The sequence below is a fragment of the Haemorhous mexicanus genome, chromosome 6 (genome assembly GCF_027477595.1).
Source record: "Haemorhous mexicanus isolate bHaeMex1 chromosome 6, bHaeMex1.pri, whole genome shotgun sequence".
NCBI classification, from domain to species: Eukaryota; Metazoa; Chordata; class Aves; order Passeriformes; family Fringillidae; genus Haemorhous; species Haemorhous mexicanus.
Window position 1 is genome coordinate 14,868,755 of NC_082346.1, and position 21,504 is coordinate 14,890,258.

Here is a 21,504-nt window from a genome sequence, read left to right on the forward strand (position 1 = left end):
CCCCCAGTCTTCCTCATTGTTCCTTCACATAGTGGTGGGTTTTTCTTTAGGTGGTTTTATTTTCATAATACCAGCAGCAGAACCAAGTAAAATGTGTGGTGCAGCAGCAGGTTTTGTTGGCTGGGAGGTACAATTGCAGTGCAAGTCTTGATTAAAAGTATGAGTTCTGAGGTCAGAGCATAATTTTTTGATGCTAAGAACTATGTCCGATTTAAATTAGTTTTTATATAGTCACAAAAAGTGATTTTTTTTTTTTATATTGACATTTGGACATAAAGTTTCTAATCTGAACACCTCTACTCAAATATTCCAGTCCCCTGAATGCTTTCTGGCACTAACACTGAGAGGAGTGGTCCTTCCCAGCCCTGTCTGCTCATTCCTGCCTTGGCACCATCCCCCATTGTGCTGACACAAGCATTCATGAGACTACACAGTGAACTAAATTGAGGAACTAATCCGTGTTAAAAGTAATCAGTTCTTTTTTGTAGCTCCTTGCCACGTGTCTGTGTAAAGGCTTTTGCTGCAGAAGGGGGGAGTCACCCAGGGGTGGGAATGAGCAGCAGAGGGAGGGCAGGGCTGCAGCTTTATTGTGGCCCTGCCAAGTTGTGCTGATTTAAGAGAACTAATGGCACTGCCGTGTAAAGAATGGATGTGTTTAGTACTTCCCAATAAATCAGTCAAAAGAGCATCCCCTCATGCCCAGAAGCCTCTATATTTTTTTTTCCATGTCCTGAGTGAGCCATATATTCTGCATTGTCTTTTTGATGTAAAGGAACAGAACACTTCGGCATTGGGTGGCTGAAATATGGCAAACAGGTAGTTAAAATGAAGCAGTTGCAGGCAAATGTGGTGCCATGCTTGCAACATATAATGTTTTACACAAAGTTTTCACAAAGGCTTTGAATGGAAAGGTGCAATTTAGATATCTAGGTGAGACTTGTACAGAAATGGAGCAGAGGGTTTGTTTGAAGAACAATTTGAGATCGTGTGGTCACAGACAGAGTCATACTGCATTGATATGCCAGTACAGAGTGAACTGGTAAAGGGCACATGTGAATTAGGCTCTTCCAAACACCAGAATATTTGGCACTCTTTTAAAACAGTGCTTTAATACTGCTCTGTTTATGTGAAAATTCTTCATAATTCTTGGAGCAAAATCAAACAAAAACTTTATGAAACTGTAACAACACTTCTGTGAGTCACCTTCTGAGTCTTGGACTCTCATCAATTCATCATGCTTCCATCTACAGGACTGAATGTGTAATGTGATAGTAAAGAAAAGCTATTACCTGGGAGTGCAGAAGTGGAAATCCTCTCATACTGAGTCAGCAAGTGTCTGTCCCTCTGATGCTTCTATGTGATGATTTTTCTGAATTTTGTGGGTACCTTAAGTTCCAGATAAGTAAGTTGCTACAGTCAGGAAGCTTCTATCCAGCTCATTGCAGTAATCCTCCTTGGCTCTTGATTTTCACATTGCCAAAAATTTGCATATGTGACAACAAGGAATAGGAAAATATGATAAAAATTTCAGTTTCTCATTAATATTTCAAGCTCAGGCTGAATTTCCTGGGACAGATAGGTCCTATGACTTTGTTCCTCTGAGTTCCTTTTCCATCCACTTTGCAATCTTCTATAATGTGGAACTGAGCAATCCAATTGTGCGTAGCTTACTGCTTTTATAACAACTCCTAGTCTGTGGTATGTTAATTTTGTAGTTATCTGCTTATGTATTGTGTCTGTCACCCCTTCAGTAGAATCACCAGTGTAAGATGCATTAAGTCACCAGGACAATTTTTTTTGCAGAAGGGATTGGGAGTGGAGATAGAAGCAGGAACACCATGTGTCTCATTTCAGCTTTTGAACAAATTCAGCTGCTGAGGAATAGATAGAAATGGCTTTAGGTATCTGTTTCTTTTGTGAACTTTTTGTGTTTTCTTCTACTGTCTCAAGGTTTGTGATCAAAGAGAGAATTGTGTGAAAACATCTTTGGCCCTGCTGTTCGGAATTGTCAGCTCTATTCCTTTATGAAATCTGAAATGTTAAATCTTGCATTGTGCAACTAATGATGCTTTCCTATCACAAGGACCGTTACTTATCACCTAATTATTATTATTATCTTTTAAAATCATGTTCAGGAAGATAAGGAGGAAATTTGCTTGTGATTAAATAGACTTTTTTTAAACCAAAACATTAACAAAAATGTTGATTACATACGTTACATTACATTACCTTGAAGACAAGGACCAAACTCAAACCTGGGAGAACTGAGAGGGAAGTGAGAAGTAAACTAGAGAGAAAGCTTTAATCACATAAAGAGGAAACTTTAGAAGCCTGAAGTTTGTAAGTAAAGCCTAATGTCAAGCTGAATTCACTCTATCATTTTTGATTTTCCATATCAATTATTCCTAGCCAGAAGATGGAGTTAGAACACTTTAATTTTATAATGTCCAATAAGCAATTTTTAGGGCTTTATCTATTTGGTAGTGATTGTACATGGTAATGTGTTCTAGCCAGTGTGGTGTGAAGTATGAAGGATGTGCAGGGTCCTCTGTCACCAGAATCCCCAGAATATCAGACCATTGTGGAGTGGAGTGGAGTGGAATGGAATGGAATGGAATGGAATGGAATGGAATGGAATGGAATGGAATGGAAGATCATCTCTTTCTATCCCCCCTGCCATGGGCAGGGACACCTTCCACTAGACCAGGGTACTCAGAGCCCCATCCAACCTGGCCTTGAACTCTGCCAGGGATGTGCTGTGTAAGGTCTTCAGTAAGTATGGCTTGTTGGCAGAAATACACCGAGGAGCTGAAATAGAAGAAAGACTTTTCAACTGAAAACATGATTAGAAATATTTTGCAAGAAATAGTTGAGAATTATTCATTGACTGAGGCAGTTTGGCAAGCACTTTGAAGAGTGTGGCTCTTAGCAGTCATTCACTATAATGACTGTAAAGAGCTATAAATGATCCTATAATATCTCAAGAAAAGGGGCACAGTGACTCCTCTTTGTATGGCCCTAAACCAGGTGTATGCAATGCTGCTAATAGTATAGCATACTGTGAAATCTGCTCAGGAAATTGGGTGGGCATGGGTGGATATTTTGTGCTGAATTCCATTCTGCCATTAATCTTTCTGATAAATTAAATATTTGGAAAAGTTGCCCACAAGACTTTAAATATTTTGCCAGATCTCCTTGTTGTGGCTGACAAACTGTCAAAAGTTGAATGCTCTGTGAATTTAGCCAATGTTTCCTGTAAATGCTCAGTGCCATCAGGGATAAAGCCCCAGGCCAGACCAGGCAATTCTAATCTGATTTCCCTGCTTTATTTTTTAAACCTCACTGTCTGGCAGCCTCCAGTCAAAAATCTGTCTTTCTTATGTATTACAGGCTTGGTTCTCAATGCAAACGTCCTGTGTGCAGATTTTAATTAATTAATTAGCTTGGTTACAGCCCTGTGTGAGCCGAGGAACAGGAAAGGTCACCTTTTTATCTATTGGTCAGAAACATGCACCAAACAGAAGCAACTTCAGAATCTCTGAAGTGTTTGCTTTGGTATTTAATATATATCTTGATTCATGATAACCTTACAGATTTTTGTTGCTTTGTTAAAATGCTAAAAAAAGCTATCATAGATTTGTATTTTTTAGGTTTCATTATGTAAAAGAGAGTATAGTATTAGTCTCTTTTCTTGGAACACTTGTAAAGGATTCTCATATTGACAAAATAAGACAGTACTTTCAGAAGACAATATTTTATCAGAAAATTTAAACTAAGTTTTCAAAATATTTCAAATTTCCAATATGAAAATTAGGAATATTGACGTGATAATTAATGCCATTCATTCTACAGCTTCTTGTAAGTTCTTTGTGTAGCTTTATTGGTTCTATTTGTCTGAAGAATTGCTGCATTCTGCTGTGCTGGTTACTTGGTAATGATTGTTAGAACATTTACTTTGAATTTAAAAAACCTCCTTTTGCCCCAAAATTTAAAAATTTTATAAAAGGAAAAAAAAAATAAAATTAGAATGTCCAGCATTCACAGAAGATACCTGCCTTCCCTACCCCATTTTCAGATTTGTTTATTTAATGACTGAACCATTTTGATGAATAAATACTATAAAGTTCTCTGTATATTCACACTGAAGTCTTGTAACTTCAGAAGAACTACACAAGCTTTATATTATTAAAATTGCCAATGTCAAAAATATAACCCAAAATTATTGAAATCAAATACCAGCTTTTACATTTTGACATTTAAACCTACTGCTTTGTATTCTTACTAGTTTGATAACTGATGTGATCTGTACAGAATGTCTTTGTTTAAGCAGTTGTAATAATTTTTAATAACCATTTATACACACTGGGAAGCTGCATTTTCTAGTTTGCCAAGTAGTAGCTCATTTTCTGTGGCCTGAGGCAATTAATTAAAATGGTTTCAGTGTGAAAATGGGAGTCAACATTGTTTAAACATGGTAATGTGACTCAGTCTTATGGTGTTAGTAAATTTGAAGTTTCTACATCAGTGTTTCCAAGTACCAATATAGATTTTTTTCATTGAGGAGAAATTAATTGAGCTGTTTGATTCAGCATTTCTTTTATAAGTAGCTTTTTCTAGTCTAACCAGCTTGTTTCTGTGAACTCTCAAGTTGAGTTTCCTCTCAACATCTTTCATGATTGGAGCTTTAGTTCTGAACTTGCACTGATTCTTGAAATCATGTCCCTTTCAAGAAGCTAAAGCATAAATATATCCCTAAAGTTTATGATACAGGACAAAAAGTCTTGACAAAATAATTTCCTGTTTCCTATTTTATTTTCCTGTTAAATTCTAATGCAAGACATTGTCCTGTCAGTTCACAACAATCCCCTCTGCAGTACTACAGGCTGGGGGAAGAGGGGCTGGAAAAGTGTCTGTCTGTCAGAAAAGGACCTGGAAGTGCAGGTTGACAGCAGCTGGACATGAGCCAGCAGTGCCCAGGTGGCCAAGAAGGCCAAGGGCATCCTGGCTTGTATCAACAACAGTGTGGCCAGCAGGAGCAGGGCAGGGATTGTCCCCTGCACTGGACACTGGTGAGGCCACACCTCAAGTGCTGTGCCCAGTTCTGGACCTCTCTGTTCAGGAAGGACATTGAGGGGCTGGAGTGAGTCCAGAGAACAGAGCTGGGGAAGGGTCTGGAGCACAGGTCCTGTGAGGAGCAGCTGAGGGATCTGGGGGTGTTCAGCCTGGAGAAAAGGAGGATCAGGAGAGGCCTGATCACTCCCTACATCTCCCTAAAAAGAGATGGTAGCCAGCTGGGGGTCCACCTCTTTTTTCCAGGCAGCCAGCAATAAGATGAGAGGAGATGGCCTCACGTTGCCCCAGAAGATGTTTAGATTGGATATTAGGGAAAAAATTGTCATGGAGAGGGTTGTAAAGCAATGGAACAGGAGAGCAGTGTAGTCATCATCCCTGGAAGTGTTCAAAAAGCATGTGGTTAGGGTACTTGAGGACATGGTTTAATGCTGAATGTGGTGGTAGTGCTAAACCTAGCTGGACTTGATGATCCTTAAGTTCTTTCCCAATCTTAAAAATTCTATGGTTCTATAAATGCATGCACACATACTGTTGATATATAAACTTGTCTATATTTACATTAATGCCTTCATTAAATAGAGGGTTATATCCCAAATAAATTACCCAAGAGAAGTATGTCCAAAAAGAAGGTCAGAACAGCCACTTCAGAGACAACCTGGAAAACAGACATCTGTGGTAAGGGAACAAAAATTCTTTACCAAGTTCAGATACATTCAAAACCTTTCTGTCATGCAATCACTCCCAAAATCATAGAATGGTTTGTGTTGGAAGGGACCTTAATGTTTTGTTTCCACCACCCCCTGCCATGGGCAGGGACACCTTCCACTGGACCAGGTTCTTCAGGGCCCCATCCAGTGTGGCCTTGTACACTTCCAGCTTTTCTGTTCCACTGCTTCATCACCCTCCTAGTAAAGAATTTCTTCCAAATATCTAATCTAAACCTGCTCTCTCTCAGTTTGAAGCCAATTTTTCCCTGTCCTGTCACTATGGTGCCTGATGGAGTCCCTCCCTGGTTTTCCTGTAGGCCCCTTTCAGATACTGGAAGGTTGCTGTGAAGTCTCCATGCAGCCTGCTCTTCTCCAGGCTGAAAGGCCTCAGCCTTGTCAGCCTGAAGTATTCATCCTTGGTACCTCTGAAATCCTTGCTTATTTCAGTGAAATTTAACAGAGGATAAACATCCAACTTCAAGCTGCCAGATAATCCAGTCATAAGAGAAAATGTCTAAGGATTTTTTATTTTTTTATTTTATTATTTTATTTTTTTATTTGTGCTCCTTACAGAGGCACTTACCCTTTTACTGAAAAAGTGTATTTATTGTCCTGATACTCCTTGTTGAGAAGTTTATTCAAATTTTGGGAAGATGCTCTTCTATGTAGTGAGACATGACAGTGTTTTTCCTGAGATGTTATAAGGACTTCATTTGTTGCTCTTCAGTCTTTACCAGTTATGGAAATGAGCTGTCTAGCAATGACAGCACCAATATAAATGAAATACTGACTTATTTATTGGCTGGGTTTTTGGTTTTGGTTTTTTTGTTTTGTTTTTTTTTTTGGTGCTCTGTGCATTTGTTGCAGAGTCTACAACTTCTTTTCCAGTGTGGTAGGCTACTAGATAGGAATGGCAATGGCCATTCTTTGGAGAATGAGCTTGAACAAGTTTTGATCTGGCATGAGGCCTGATTCACTGCTGCTGCTGGGATGGAAAAGAAAGTTGTGTCACTGGTATTTTATTTTGTGTTGTATCTATCCAGAAATAAAAGATCAGTCTATTCTTGTGGAGCCCTGAGTAGTAAAATGGACAGCAGATAAAAGGATGAAGCAAAGCTTGCATTTCAAGCAAAATATGAGTTTTCATAGAATTTCTTTTCACTAAATGACCAGAAAGCTTGAAGATTTATTAACATTGCTTACCACTCGTTTTCTTCAGTCTTTTCTGATGCTCAGGATTACTTTTGCCCCCTCTAAGAAATGGAACTTGTGTTGGTGAAGAATGTTTCTCATTGTATCTCCAAGTTCACATTTTGCTTGCAGATAAGAGGGTTTTTATGTTTATAGTTTATTGCATTGCTCATAGGCATGTGTCATCTGTTTAGGCAGTGAGGTGATGTTTTTGTTTGTTTTAAAATTAATTAGCTAAAATTGCAAAGGAGAGGCTGAAGAAAGGAAAAGATACTTACTTAAAACTTGGCCACTTCCCAGACCAGTTATTAGAACAACAAAATAATTCCCCCAGTAAGTCTTACCTCTTTGTGGGTCACAAAGCTGTCATTGTGGGAGCATAATTCCAACTAGAATTCTGTGTAGTGTGTGCTTAGTGCACAGGCACAGTTGGTTTTTGGTAACAACTGGACATTTGTTTCTTGCTCTTTCCTTCCTATCCCAAGTCATATTGAAAAGATGATTCAGGTGGATTCTGAAAGTCTTTGTTTGGGAGGTTTGCCAGCAGTGGGACCTGGGAGAAGAGAGTCTCCTGCTGCTGCTGTCCATGGAAGCAGAGTTGAACTGTGCTCTAGCCCCTCAAAATTCTCAATTTGAACAGCAAGTTGTTCCCTTCAGCACCTTGATTGGTTCCAGATACAGCAGCAGAAAAGTGATGCTTTGTTTTCCAAGGGTGTCATGATGAGAGCTGTGATGGGAAGTAAATTCAGAATTCTGGAGAAGTTGACTTAGAGCCCAGGTACAGGCATATAAATCAGAAATCAAGCTGAGGCGATTTCAGAACTCTATCTCAATCAATAACTAAGACATTGCAGAGTTTAGCAGAGCCATTTTTTTTCTTCAGATAACTCTGCTTCATTTCCAGATAAACTACTTAGACCTTTGGGTGGTGTTGAAATGTTTGTTTGGGATCATATAGCTACTCTTGGCCCAAATTACCTCTGAGCTTTATCCAGAGACAATATTCTTTAGGGGCACATTGGAATCACCCCTAAACTGGAATCAGAGCTTTCTCCCACTCCTGATAGAAGACCAAAAATACTGAGATGAATAAAATCAGTCATTATCTGCTTCAGATTAAGTTGGTTTTACTTGCTCCTTTTGCTTGTTCTGGTTTTAGAGAATTGGTAAAATTCTTTGCATGTCAGGAACTAGGTATTTTAAAAGAGAGGTTTACCCCTGTTTACTGTCTTTTCTGTAGTTTTTCCACTTTGCACATGGATGGTGGGGATTTTTGGTGAAGTGAAGGGGGGTTATTCCTGATTTTGATCACCTCCATTTGACATAACATATATTCCAGTTACCTTCCTAAATTTATGGTAATGCTTATATTAGGCAGACTGTTCTCTTTCTGTGCAGTTTTTGTTTGTTTGTTTGTTTGGGGTTTTTTTGGTTGTTTTTTTAATTTTGTTTTTTGATTGGAGATGTGTGCAGCAAAAAACTGATAAATGCACACGCCAGCTCTCAGGTCTGAGTAAATAATTACAGCTCAGGGGTTGAGAGGGACTTTTGAATGTGGGGTTTCATAATGGATATCTGTCAAAAGAATACGAAAATAAGCATTCTGGGTTTTGTAATATTGACTCAAATTATTCCGTGTTCTTCTCTGCAGTGTCCTTTTTTTGGCCACTTGAGTTTTAGCTTCTTCCTTCATGTTTTCTCAGAGCCAGCAGGAGGAATGTGAGCACACAGGATACAGACTCCCTCTGTTATGATGTCTAACATTACAGTGCATTCCTATTAGGGCCAGCTCTGATGAGAAAACTGCTTCATTTCCATAAACTGGAGCTGAGAGTGCTTACTAGAAGTATAATACTTGTATCTAGCACTTCAAATGCCATTTTTAAAACCTTTTGCAATTTTTTTTTCTCATTCAATAGATTTCTAGAAGTGGTTATAAACTTTATAGAATGGAAGGTATCAGGCTATTTAGAATTTGAGCTTTACTTGTCAATTACACTGAACTAATAAGTAAGCCTGTGCATAGAGTTTTCACACACATTTTTTCAAAATTAAAATTTTGTCATTGTAAATTCAGGTTATTTGGGAAGTTGTCTCAAACAGCTTTGCATCTGTGTAGTTTTATGTGGTTTATTCTTCAGGGTCTTCTAAACAGTTTTTCTACTGAGTTATTTAAAATATAATACCTCTAAGTTCCTAAATACTAGACTTCCTAAACAGCTGACTACTTAGAAAATAGTGGTGGGATGATTATTTCTATTGGTGCAGGTTGTTTTGTGGCATCTTTTGTTTTCTAACTGTGGGAACAACAGGGCTTTGTCCCTGTAAACAGTTACCCAATAAAGTTGTTACTGGGTTTGAATTTTCATTTACAGATTATACAGAAGTGAAAGAAGTTCAAAGCTTACATTCCAAACTGACAAAACTGACAACTACTTTTTTTTTTTTTTTTTTCTGGGCAGGGTGAAAATTTTGCCATTGCATATATAAAAAATAAATCTATTCCTCTAGGTATTCACCAAAAGGTGCTTAAGCAGATAAAATATCTCTGAAAGCCCAGTGAATTTTTCAAGAAGCCCTTTTGTAGTTTACATTTATAAATTTGTGTCTCTTTTCCCAAGGCTCTGGTGAGCCCTGCATACTTCATTCTTTTTCAATTGTAAACATAGTTTCGGTACTACCACTTTTGCACCAAACGCGGTTCCTAAGCGACTGCTGACGTCAGTTGGTGCAGCACAAGAAGGTTTGTGTGTTTATCTGCTGTGGGCAGACTCTTAGAAAAGACGAAAGTATGTAACTAGATTAGACCAAAGAGATTACTGCTTTAAATAAGCATACGTACTGTTTGCAATGCCTTGCTCTTTTTTTATTTTTTTTTTAAATATATTTTATTTTGATTAGCAGTTGTATCTTCTGTTGCATATGCCACAGTATCTCGTTTGCAGGGGATGATAAGGAGGGGGTATATATTCTCTTTGCTCTTGCTTTAAAGGGGCAGCTGCTTTGCTTTTTTTCTGCAGAACAGTTAGAATGAGAATTTAAAAGAAGCGTGTGTCATAGCGTGAAGCTTTCACATACCTGATCTCAAGGTTGGAAATAGAACTGTTAAAAGCAAAAGCAGGCTTACAATTTCCAGTTTAAGTGAAAGATATTTACTTAGAGATTTTTGGCCAGAGTCTATACGTTTGGAAAAACTGGAATGATACTCTTGGAATATTTTACTGCATGCCTTTGTGTCAAATAGAGTTGGAGTGGAGCTGGCTAAAATACCTTTGTGAATTTTTATTTGTACTTGAATATACTTGCAGCACACCCACAATGAATAGAAATTACCTGTAGCAAAACCTCTTTGTATGAAAATCTTTTTATTAAAGTAGTGGGACTGCTGTCATGGTCGGCCAAAAAGTGAAGCTTTTGTGGTAGCAGTACTGAATGGCATAATAGGGCAGGGAGAAAAACAGCAGGCATAGAATCTCCTCTTCAGGTTGAAGAATGGAAGCAGCAACTTTCAGAACGAAATAAAAGCCAAGAGCAAGTGCTCCAAATAAACTTAAAGCAGATTAAAACAACAAAAAAAAAAGTGCCTGTGGGACATAGGAGGATATTAGGAAGCATAAAGGTGAAAAGGTCAAGCTAAATAAGGTCCAGTTCCAGTGTGGATGTGGTGGTGGTCTTGCCAATCTTGAAGTCCCCATCCACCTTTTATGTATCCTGGGCTGTTATATTGTGCTATCCACTCTTGCCTTGAGGACCTCCGTGGCTTCTCTGGGCATTCTGCTTCACCTTGTCTCCCTGCTTGTGTGCCCTCATAATGAGATATTTTTTCCTTGCCTCTGGACTGAACTCCTTGTTTCAGCATTGCCTCACATCTTCACACTCTGCACCACAGAGTACAGCCTGGCTTTGTTGTTGTGATGGCCTCCTCTTAGACACTAGCAGGACTTTTGCCTCCAAAGCTAAAAATCCATTGCTTCTCCAGCTTGGATGAATCCAGCTCCCCCAGCCTCTCCTCACAGGGTAGCTTCTCCACTCCCTTTAACCACATTCTTACTACAAGATATTTTTTCAGCTTTCAATAGGAGTGGCAGACTTAGGAAATGACATTTAATTCAGTAAACTGCTCTTAAACAAATGGTGAAGTTACTTCTGAGTTTTAGTAGTATTAAAACATAAAAATAGTTCAGATTAAGAGTTCATTTATCTTAATATTCTGTCTCTAATCTCTTATCTTTGTCTAAGGTCAAGTTTAACATCTGTTCATAACAGTTAAATATCTTCTGCCTCCTTGGCTTGAAGATGTCACATTAAAGACTTTTGGGGCCAAAGGGTGTTAGAACTTTTTCTGTCTGTCCAATGCATCTGCCTGCTGCTGCAATGTCTCTAGAAGCAGCACACCAAGGGGAAAAATCAATAAAAACTAGAATCACAAGTTGCTGCTTATCATCTTCCCGTCCATCACAAGGGCTAATGTGCAATTAAGTGCATTAAAGGTCATGGGGGAAAAGAAAGTAGCTGTAATCAAAAGCCAATGGAAGGATAAAAATATGATCACATATGATACTCTTCTTTCTTTTCTCCCATACCACCTTCCCACACTCTCCCAACTTCCACCTGTTTTCACCTTGGGGGACTTTCTGATGTGGATTCGTTCTTTAGTTGTGAGTGCTGTACAGTCTCCTTTATAATCTCTGGACTTTTCCTCCTTCTCCTGTTTTCTCTTGAACACATTTGAACTCCTTGCATCCTTTGATAAAGCAGGTTACTTCCTACTTGTTGGGGAAGAACTGTCTCTTTCTGGTTTGGACTGGCTTGTTCCTAGCCCATGCTAAGGGCACCTGGTTCTTGTGCTGTAAAAAAGTACTCTAACGTGTTTAACTTTCTGCTGATCAGTTCCTTGGGCAGAATTTGCCACAATCATGAGTTCACTGTAGCCATGTGCAGGGCATCTTCCAATGATAATAAATGATTGATTTAAAAATTATTTTAAGATGCTTCAGAAACCCTCTTGGCACTGCAAACTTCATGAGATTTTTATATTCCGAATATATTGCAGTAATACACAGGTTTTCTGTTTCCTGAAGGTTGGATTAGGATTAGGATTTGGATTTTTTTTTGTCACAGGTTAATGCAATTCAAAATTCTGCCCAATGATAGCAGATGTTCCTGTCAAAAAACTCTGGAGACAAAAGAAAAGCAAAAAAATCCACCCACTGTGCTAAGATACCATGCTATTACATTGGTTCTTTTTGCAGGGGAATGATGTTGATTTGGTGTTGTGAGATCACTTGGATTTACCTCAACTGTCTTTACATAATTCCAGAGAAATGGGTGCACCTTGGACATACAGTTTGGGTTTTTGCAAGTATTTGTTCTGCTATAGTTCACAGAGAAGAAATTTTTAAAGATTTTGTGAAGAAATGTATTATTCCAAAAGTTATTCTTTCATTGTCACTGAGTTCAAAAAGCAGTCACAGCAGATCCCAAAACACAGTTCTAGAGACAGAAAAGGAAACTGTTTCCTTGTTCATTTTTTATGACTTGTGATCTTAGACCAATTTCAAAATGCTGCTCTGGGATACTGTACAAAATAAATTTAAATTCTATAATTTTTTTTTAAATGAAGCTCTTTAATTTATTACAGAGTTCAGGCAGTTACTGTAACCTCTTCTTGAATTAAGGGTATAAAATAGTAAAATAAAATTTTTAAGAACCCTTGTGACTTAACCATAATTATTTTATATTGAGACAAAGCAACAGGCTTTTATTATATTTCTTAATTACAGTACAACCTATAACAACCATTCTGGTCTCAGGTTTCTTAGTTACCATCCTGTATGTTGTGTTAGTTTGTAACTGGGCTCTGATCCACAACCTGCTCTCTGTAGATTTATAATAGACAAACTGAGAATTATTTGTCCCTAGATTTGCAAGAATACACATACTGACTCTTTATAACTTTTTTATGACTTATTTGCTGGATTTTTCAAATAAGGAAATATAAAAATTTGTCAAGATGTGTATGTTAGTATGAGATGCTGGAACTTAAATAATCTCCCACTGATAATTGGCTATCAGTGAGATTTTATTTTTGTTGATACAAAGATTAGGAAAACAGATATTTGATCTTTGATCCTCTAAATGTCCTCTTCCTAAATTTCATATGACTTTTGCTTTTATTCCAGATATAAAGTTGGGCAGCTTTTGTCTTCAGAAACATCTTGAAAGGTTAGGAGACTTCAACAGATACACCTTGGGTTTGGTTAGCATGTGTTAGGCCATTAACAGAAAAGTTGGCTAATAGCATGCATTTATAAAGTTACAAATCAAATATATTTGTAAATAAGTGCTGAAGATGATTTTTGTCTCTGTAGCCCAGAATAAACACTTCTGTGAGGAATAGTTAACATATGGCTGCCAAAAACAGGGAAAGGTTTGTACCTAAGCTAGGTATGACTGAAAGAATTACTTTCAGCTCAGTAGGTTAATGCATTGTGCAGTTTTGGGGGGCAATCTGGACATGTAGGCTTTATTTTGTGATTTCCTTTTGCTGTGTTCTTTTTTGGATCCAGCTGTTTTACATGGTATTTCTAGAGTGGATTTGCAGTTTATTTTCTGAAATATTAGTTATTCTCTCTCTGCTCTTGGTAGCTTTGCCTCTGTTCATCTTGGCCAAAAATTATTGGTTGTCTTATGTGGTGTACATCATTTGTTCCTGAATGGGAACTTGGGATGACATCCTACTTGGTTGTCATCCTACTTTGGGTGACAGCAGTTGCAAAGGGAATTCCATCCCTGGTGTAAAAGCTTAACTGCTCATTAACATTTGGAGTTCTAACCCTGAGAGAAATGAGGCTTGAAATGGAACTTATCACAAGGGAAATAAAATTGGCAACTGCTCCAAGGTGAGATGGGGATACAGGATAATGTTTATTCTTTCATAGAAAACATCTGCTGTTGACACACTGCGACTCTGTGACCCCTTGAGGCTCCTTTCAAGCAGAATAATCCTGGAAGACTGTACCTGTTGGTGTGAAGTTTTGTGTAGACACAGCTAACTAGTGCAGGTACTGCTGAGGGCATGTTTGCAGTAGCACATAATTCTTCTCAGGCTGTGAATCCTGGGAAAGGAGCTGAGCAAATATTTAAGTATTGAGTCAATGTTGAACTCCAGCCACTCAGTGGCTACTGAGGTAGTGCTGCCTGAACTTTTTAGTTTATAGTTCTCTAGTTTTCTAGCATGCTCCTTGCTAGCTTTATGAATGAACTGGAAACATCTCAGCACCTTTGATGACTGCTCATAACTCTCCTGTCATTGTAGAAATAGGCCACATTTCATTACAATTCCCATCTTTCTGTTCATGGGATTAAACTTGCAAAAAACCAGACCCTTATTGCTATAACCAGGAACCTGGAACAGTCTGTTACCTCATTGTGTTAGTGTAAACTTATCAGCACATATTAAATCTGTGTTTCAGAAGGTGGTGGGAGCAGAATTAATGTTTAGTGTTCTGAAGGAGGCATTTAAGATGCCTTTAACATTTTCTCATTCTGTAGCACAGCAGTCAGAGCAACTTTGTGTAAAAGTCACATTGTGCCTTTAAATATCATTGGAACCTGAATGCTGCTGATAACACAGCACAAACTTCTAGTTGCTTTGGTGTTTACCTCAGCATCTTGATTAAATCTCGTGAATTTTGGAGGAAAATGTTAATATGCTTTAACTCTGTGTTGCAATGCCCTCTCACTGCAGTATTAGTTGCCTTCAGTGTCAATGACTGAATTCTTCAAAAATTAAATGTCTTGTGGATATTTTTAATTTAGTTCTCTTATCCCTATCCTGGTGTGAAAATTTTGTTGATTTTGGATTCTTAACGTGGCTGAAGGAGGTCATGATAGAATGAGCTTTGAAGAATATTTTTCTGAGCAGCAAAAATCTGGGCCTTCCTTTAAATGTTCCATATAGAACTATTGGAAATTTACACCTCTTAAACTGGAGAAAGAAGTGAGGCCATTCTTGTCCTTCACTACAGATTTTGTAATGTAGAATGAATAAACTGCACACATGCAGCTTTTCACAGAAACCACCCCAGTGGCCCCCTGCTACCAAAACCTTGGCACACAAACAAAGGTCCTGGCTAGATGTCATTCTCCTCCATCAGAGGAGGATACCTCCTCTGCAGAGGAGGCTACATCTCTTCTGAGGCTTGGATTTTTGGATGCTTGTTAATATCTTTTATTATTATCAGGGTTGAAGCAGCTGTTTGATGGATTGGACCACTAAGAGATCGTTACTAAACATTCTGTAACACAAAAATATGCTTCTAAGGTCTGTAACAATTCCTCACTGCATCAGTGGTACACTAGATTTATGTTACAGGATTGAAAAAGTTGGATAGTCTCTTACACCAGGCTTTATTTAGAAAGTTAGAAATTAAGAGTGATATTATGGGTAGAAATAACACACTAGCATAGTTTGAGTCTGAACAAAATAAAGAACACTGTGGCCGTTTTTTACAAGTTGGCTTTCACGTTGAATTAGGAATAGTGAAAATCTCACAAATCTGAAGAATCCAGATAATTATAAATTGTTGGAGGTTGAATGAGTTGGAGATAATATCAATATTAGTTTTAATTGAAGATTTTTCTCCCCTCTGAGGTCTTGCATTTTGTGGTAACTTAAAAATTCTAAAACTACATAAGTTAAGTATATCTTTACATAGACTGTGCAGATTTTGCATGAAGGCAGGGTGCTGGGATGAAATGTTTAGATAACATCAAGGATTGTTTATTGGAGCAGCCAACCGGAAAAGGAAACGCAAGTGTTAACTTCATCCTGAGGAAGATATTTAGGCTCTCCTTCAAAATAGCAATCAGAGAACATTTCTATAATAGTGATGGCAGTGTCAATGATCATTCAGAATTCATGTTGGAGCAGTGGAAGGCAAAATATCTGTTAAACCTGGGCTCAGAAAAACTTTTAAAATAAAAGGGGAAAGTAAATGAAGTAGAATCCCTGCAGGCATGATCAAGACTGTTCCAAGACATCACACTAGAAGCTTGAGGCAAATGCATGCCATTTATCAGAACAAGATGCAAAGATAAAAAGAAAAATGCCATGATTAAAGAGGATGCTAAAAAGGGCTCATAGGAAAAGTAAGTATTCTTAAAATAATTGTATTTAAAAGAGAATAAATGTAATATTCAAAGCAGATAAAAATAATCTATCAGCTTGTAGAAAATATACTAAAAAATTAATAGTATTTGTACAAATACTTTAGGAGCTTGAAGCCTCCTAGAATGCCTATAGAACTAGCAGGCTCTCAGAAACAGAAGGAACCATCCATACAAGATGAGGCCACAGCAGATAAAGAAAATACTGTTTTTGAGGAAATTATTTGTAGGAGAATCTGGAGAAAATGCCTATGCTGGAAGTTTACAGGCAAAGTTTCAGAGGCTTTAAGTCAAATTTAAGTGTTGCAAAATACATTTGCTAGCAGGAGAGCAGCAAACTCTCAAGACCAGATAATGCACGCCCAAGGTTCTCAAGACACTTGAGGAAAAACCACCCAAACTGCTGAATGTCATGTTCAGCTTTTTACTTAAATTTGATTAGGTCCCTGCTGACTGCAAGTTGGCCAATGCAAGTCATTTAATGAAAGTTTCCAAGAAAGCTCTAAAGAATTGTTGGCCAATAATTACGACTTTCATAGCAGCAAATTGGTAGAAATCATAACAAATGTGAAATGACTCATTTCAGAGAAAGATGTTTTGGGGAGGAATCAACACTGCTACTTTGTGAGTCTTACATCAAACCAGCTTGTGAGAATTTTTTTAAGGAACTGCAAGTTTGTAGATGGTAAAGATCTACTACAGTCTGCTTGGATTTCTAAAAGATTGTGCTCCCTCCACTTTGTCACCTGAATTACCAGTTATCAGGAATTTGAGGAGCTGGAAGAATGTGGTTTGATTGGAATGCCAAAGACAGGAGCAGCTGGTGTGTGACAGCAAGAATTACAGGATATACAGTAGGTCCACAAGTTGCTTTTACTTTATGTATTTTTTAGTATGAATGCATGGAGTCCCTCTTGAGCAATTCAAAATACAAGCATGTAAAGCTCATTTTTACATAATGCCATGGATCATGAAAATGTGAAGCCTGGCCTGAACATAGATGTATTTGAGTTAATGTTTGTATGGTTTCTTTTTTAGCTCTCCACATAGGAGATCATATTTGTTAGGTTAGATAAAGGATTCTGAAGGGAAGTCAAGCTTCTGTTAAGCCTGTCTAGCCAAAATTGATTAGTAAATTGATTTTTAAATTATAATCTAATTTGTCTTTGCCTCCCTTTTCCCAACTGAAAGCTACTAAATTGGCACATAGACTAAACTTACCTTTTTATTTCTTACTTTTTCCTTCATTGTGGTTTGAATATTGTCTCAAAGTCCTCTGTTCCAGGACAAGACTGGAAGTTGAATAGAAATGGCCTTTATGGCAAGGAAGTGTGGGGTGTTGTCTTTCTGAAGTTCTGCTCTCAGAGTAGCTGTATTTTTAAAAATGGTTTTTTTTTTTTTGCACATGCTCCATTTTCTTTCATCTTTATAACAGAGTACCTGGGGACTTAATCACAATGTGTATGATCTGATCTGAAGTGGACTTGGCCTGGAGTTTCTTCTCTGAGCTTGGGCTGTGCCCCAGAACTGAACAGGAGAACAGTTTCCTCTGTGCTTTGTCTCTCCCTTGCCTTGTCTTGCCTGATTTGATTGCAGTAGGGATAAGAATGGGATGTGGGTGTGGAGAAGAAAATAAGTCCAACGTTTTGGCAAGCAGAGGGGAAGAACTTGGGACTGAAGGAGAGGAGGCTCAAATGGAAGTTTGAGCTTGAATGAGAGTGGGATAATTTTATGTCTGGAGTAATGAGATTGACATGCTAGACAAGGAGGTTTTGGTGAGTAAACATAGCTGGAGATTGCTGAAGAATGAAACTGGAATAAGGAGGGATGGGGTGGGTCTGGATTAATGCTGAATGGATGAGGCTGTAAATCTTGTATTTGAGAGAACATGCTGAAATTTGAGCCTCTTGAGGAACATCAGGAACCTGGATGACACCATCTCCCTCTGCAGCAGGAGCTCCTGAGAAAGGCTCTTGGTGCTATCTAATAGTCACCAGGAAAAGAAACCCTAACCTGACTTCTGCCATTCCCTGCTCCAATGGCTTGGATCTGTTGGCTTGTCACTCCATCAGTGTGCTGACAAATGGTGGTACTTGGGAGTTTTGGTGTGCCTTGAGAGCAACTAGGAAGTAGCAACTAGAAAGTTAAAATGGGCTGTGTTTCTGAAAGATATAAAAAATTAAATAATGCTGCAAATAAAAGTGCCTATGATTTTGCCACTTCTAAATATATAATTCCACACACCTCTTCTGTCCCCCTTTTCCCTCCAGATCCTGACATTTGTACATCACAGTGAGCAATGAGGGATTTGTTTTGTTTTGTTTTCTCGATGTAGTTCCCAGTTCTGTGACCACAAGTAAGTATAAAGAATTGAGTTGGAGATCAGAAAAAAAAAAGTGATGTACTTAGGCTTGAGACAGTTAAACATTACACTGGAGAACTGAATTTTATTCTGATTTTGTTGCCAAAATTTCTTTGTGTGTGTGAGATCCTTGGCATTTCACTAAAATCTTGTTGTTCCCAAGTGGTTCCTGACTGCCTGTGTGTGTTTCAGTTTTGTTATTTGTTAGCTTTGTGTTTTGTGAATGTGGATCTGTTTTGCAGTAACAGGAACCATCAGCTGTGACTGAAGTCCATCAATCCTACTTTGAGTGGCTGAAGTCTAAGTTATGGTGAAAGAAACTGAACATTCAGTTAGGCATCCAAATTTAGCAAGATCATTTAATTTTTTTTTTAATCAGAGGTACTGATCAATAAAGTACTGCAATATTTTGCAAGCATTTTGCTACAGAATGTGTGATTTTGTAAGAATGTGTGTGAATATTCAGGTGTTATCATGGGAGGCACTACACCAAAAGCAGAGGAAGTGAAAAGAAAAATGTTTGAGCAGTTTTCAACTGTAGTCAGCAATTTTGGGGCTGTACCCTGAACAGCAGAGCAGAGCACTCTGTTCTTTCTGTGGGCCTGCTCTGTTGTTTTTCGAGTGTGACAACTCACACTTGCTATAATCCTTGCTGGCAGACAAAATTTCTACCTCATTTGCCCATCTGCAAGTCCCTTAGAGCTAGTCTTTGTGTTTTGACAGGGGGACTGTTTGTTTCTTTTCCTGTTTAGACGCAGACATTAGCACGATGTTTCCCAAACATACCCATTGCATCAAACTCGAGGCTACCTTGTGTGACTGAGAGCTCCAGAGTTACCTTGTCTCGGTGGAGTTTTGACAAACGCTTTCCGGTTGCTGGAGTGAGTGATGACGAGCTGCTCGAACACATCACCCAAAAGGAATGTGACAGCTCATCAGTTGTTCTGCTGCAATAGAACCAGTTCTGCCAGTCATGAATCAAAATCTTTGTTAATAACACAGCAGCATGTGGCAGTGGTACTGTGGTTCTAAAATGCTAACTGTAATATTTTTAGTGTCTAGAGCAATGTGAGTGCTGCTTATATACTATAAAATTTAATTGAATATACATATATATATATATACATGTGTTTTATGCAATCTAGATTATACTTTATAGGGGATTTTTATATATTTCAATTCAAATATTGGAGTTTTAAGTGCAGTAAAGCTGGTGATGCATTTGAGTGAGAAACATGCATTTATGCTTTGCAGCTCTGCCTGAAATGTTACCAAACTAACAGCCCTGAAATGTTTTCCATTGCAAAGGATTGTCATAAAACCTTTCCTTTTCTAGCTATCCTTTTTTCCAGGTACAACCTGGATGTGTTCAGTGAAAATAGTCAGTGTTGGTAATTAGAGACAAGCAATAAATTCTATAGTTGATGAGACTTTAGAACTATGCCTTGTTTTGTTTCAGAGTTGAAAATATGATGACAGAGGGTCATTTTGTGCTTGTAAGAACTGAATGACAAAGAATCTTTGCCTCATACAGCATTGTTATGCTGCTAAACAGTCTATGTCAATTGTCTTTCTGAATTTGTCTTTAAAGTATTTATCATAATGCTTTCATCTGTCTTGGAGAAGATGTTGTTTTAAACATCATCATAAAAAACAGATTAGAAAATTAATCTGCATCACAGCCTGGAAGGTTTACAGTAAGGAACATATGAGATCACACTGAAAGTGTGGAATAGAAAGAAATACTAAATTGTTTCCTTACTCTAAAATGGTCTAAGTTAACCTTTTATCCCATGATCATGTAGCTGTGTGGGTGGGTGTGTTGCCATGGCTTGGCTGGTTTATGGTACATCAGCTGTTCTGCAGTAATTGCCCGTGGATTTGCTTTTATTTCCAGTGCAGTTAGACATTCCCTGTGTATTCTCTCTGAGGGGTGATCACTTGAAGTATTTTGGTTTTTAAAAAGACTAAGATGCTTCTGCTGGAGCATTTGTAAAGCAGCAGCTCCAGCTACTCTCATTGTCTAATGGTTGTGTCTGAGGGGCCCTAATGCTTAGGAAAATGTCCCAGAGAGCTGGGGCAGTCACCTCCATGTGAAACTGCAGCAATCTTGAGTCAGGCTCTGTTACTCTGCTTCTACCATTTGAGAAACCTAGTAACTCACATTTCCTAGAGTTAAGAGGGATATATATTGAGGGTTTGGGATTCATCCTGTTGCTTCAAAAGTTGATTTTAATTTTAGAGCTTTTATTACTTTATTCATAACTTCTAAGTGTTTAATTTGCACTTTCTTTACAATACTCCAAAAAAAATTGGACTACTGCTTGCACAGCATATATAAGAAAGTTAAATAGGTTGATTGAATTTATTACAGCATTAATGTGAGGAATCTCAGCATTTCTCTTTGTTTTGATTAAAGGTTGAGTTAACAATTTCTATCCAATAGTTTCACAGTGTCACAGGCAACTGACAGTTTTACAGAGATGATAAAAGTCTCTTGAGATATGTATATTTTTTTTAAGATTTCATAATTTGACATATATTCTGAAGATTTAGTTTAAACCAATGAAGTCCAATGAATATCTAGTTGAAAAGATGTCTCTTCTGTGGCAGACAATTTCTGTCATTTACTCCACTGTCCTCTTAAATTTTAAAACTGTGAGAAACCATCTCACAGCTTTTCCTGCCTACATCAGTGCAAACTCTGCACTTCAGAATGGAAGTTTGTGTCTGCTCACTATGTAAGATTCTGATTTCTCAGCAGTTTGACTTCTTTTCCTTTCCTACCAGCCCGTAGCAATTTGGTTCAACATTTGTGTGTTAATAATATCAGAAAAGTCAAATTTGCATCTTTTGCCCCCAGTAATTGTTTTGTGTACAGACTGAGGATGCAGTGATGAACCAGTTCTGAGAGGGCAGCTCATGAATATAAATAGTCCCATTTTACAAGTATTTTGCCAAGGTCAGTGGGAGAGAGGAGGGGGGTCAGAAGTAGCTCCT

General features: G+C 38.0%; 1 protein-coding gene across 2 annotated transcripts in view; it reads left to right on the plus strand.

The window, feature by feature from the left end:
* Positions 1-21,504, plus strand: part of PDE3B (phosphodiesterase 3B) — an 82,475-nt gene that overhangs the window by 19,171 nt on the left and 41,800 nt on the right. The gene's annotated exons all lie outside the window — the stretch shown is intronic.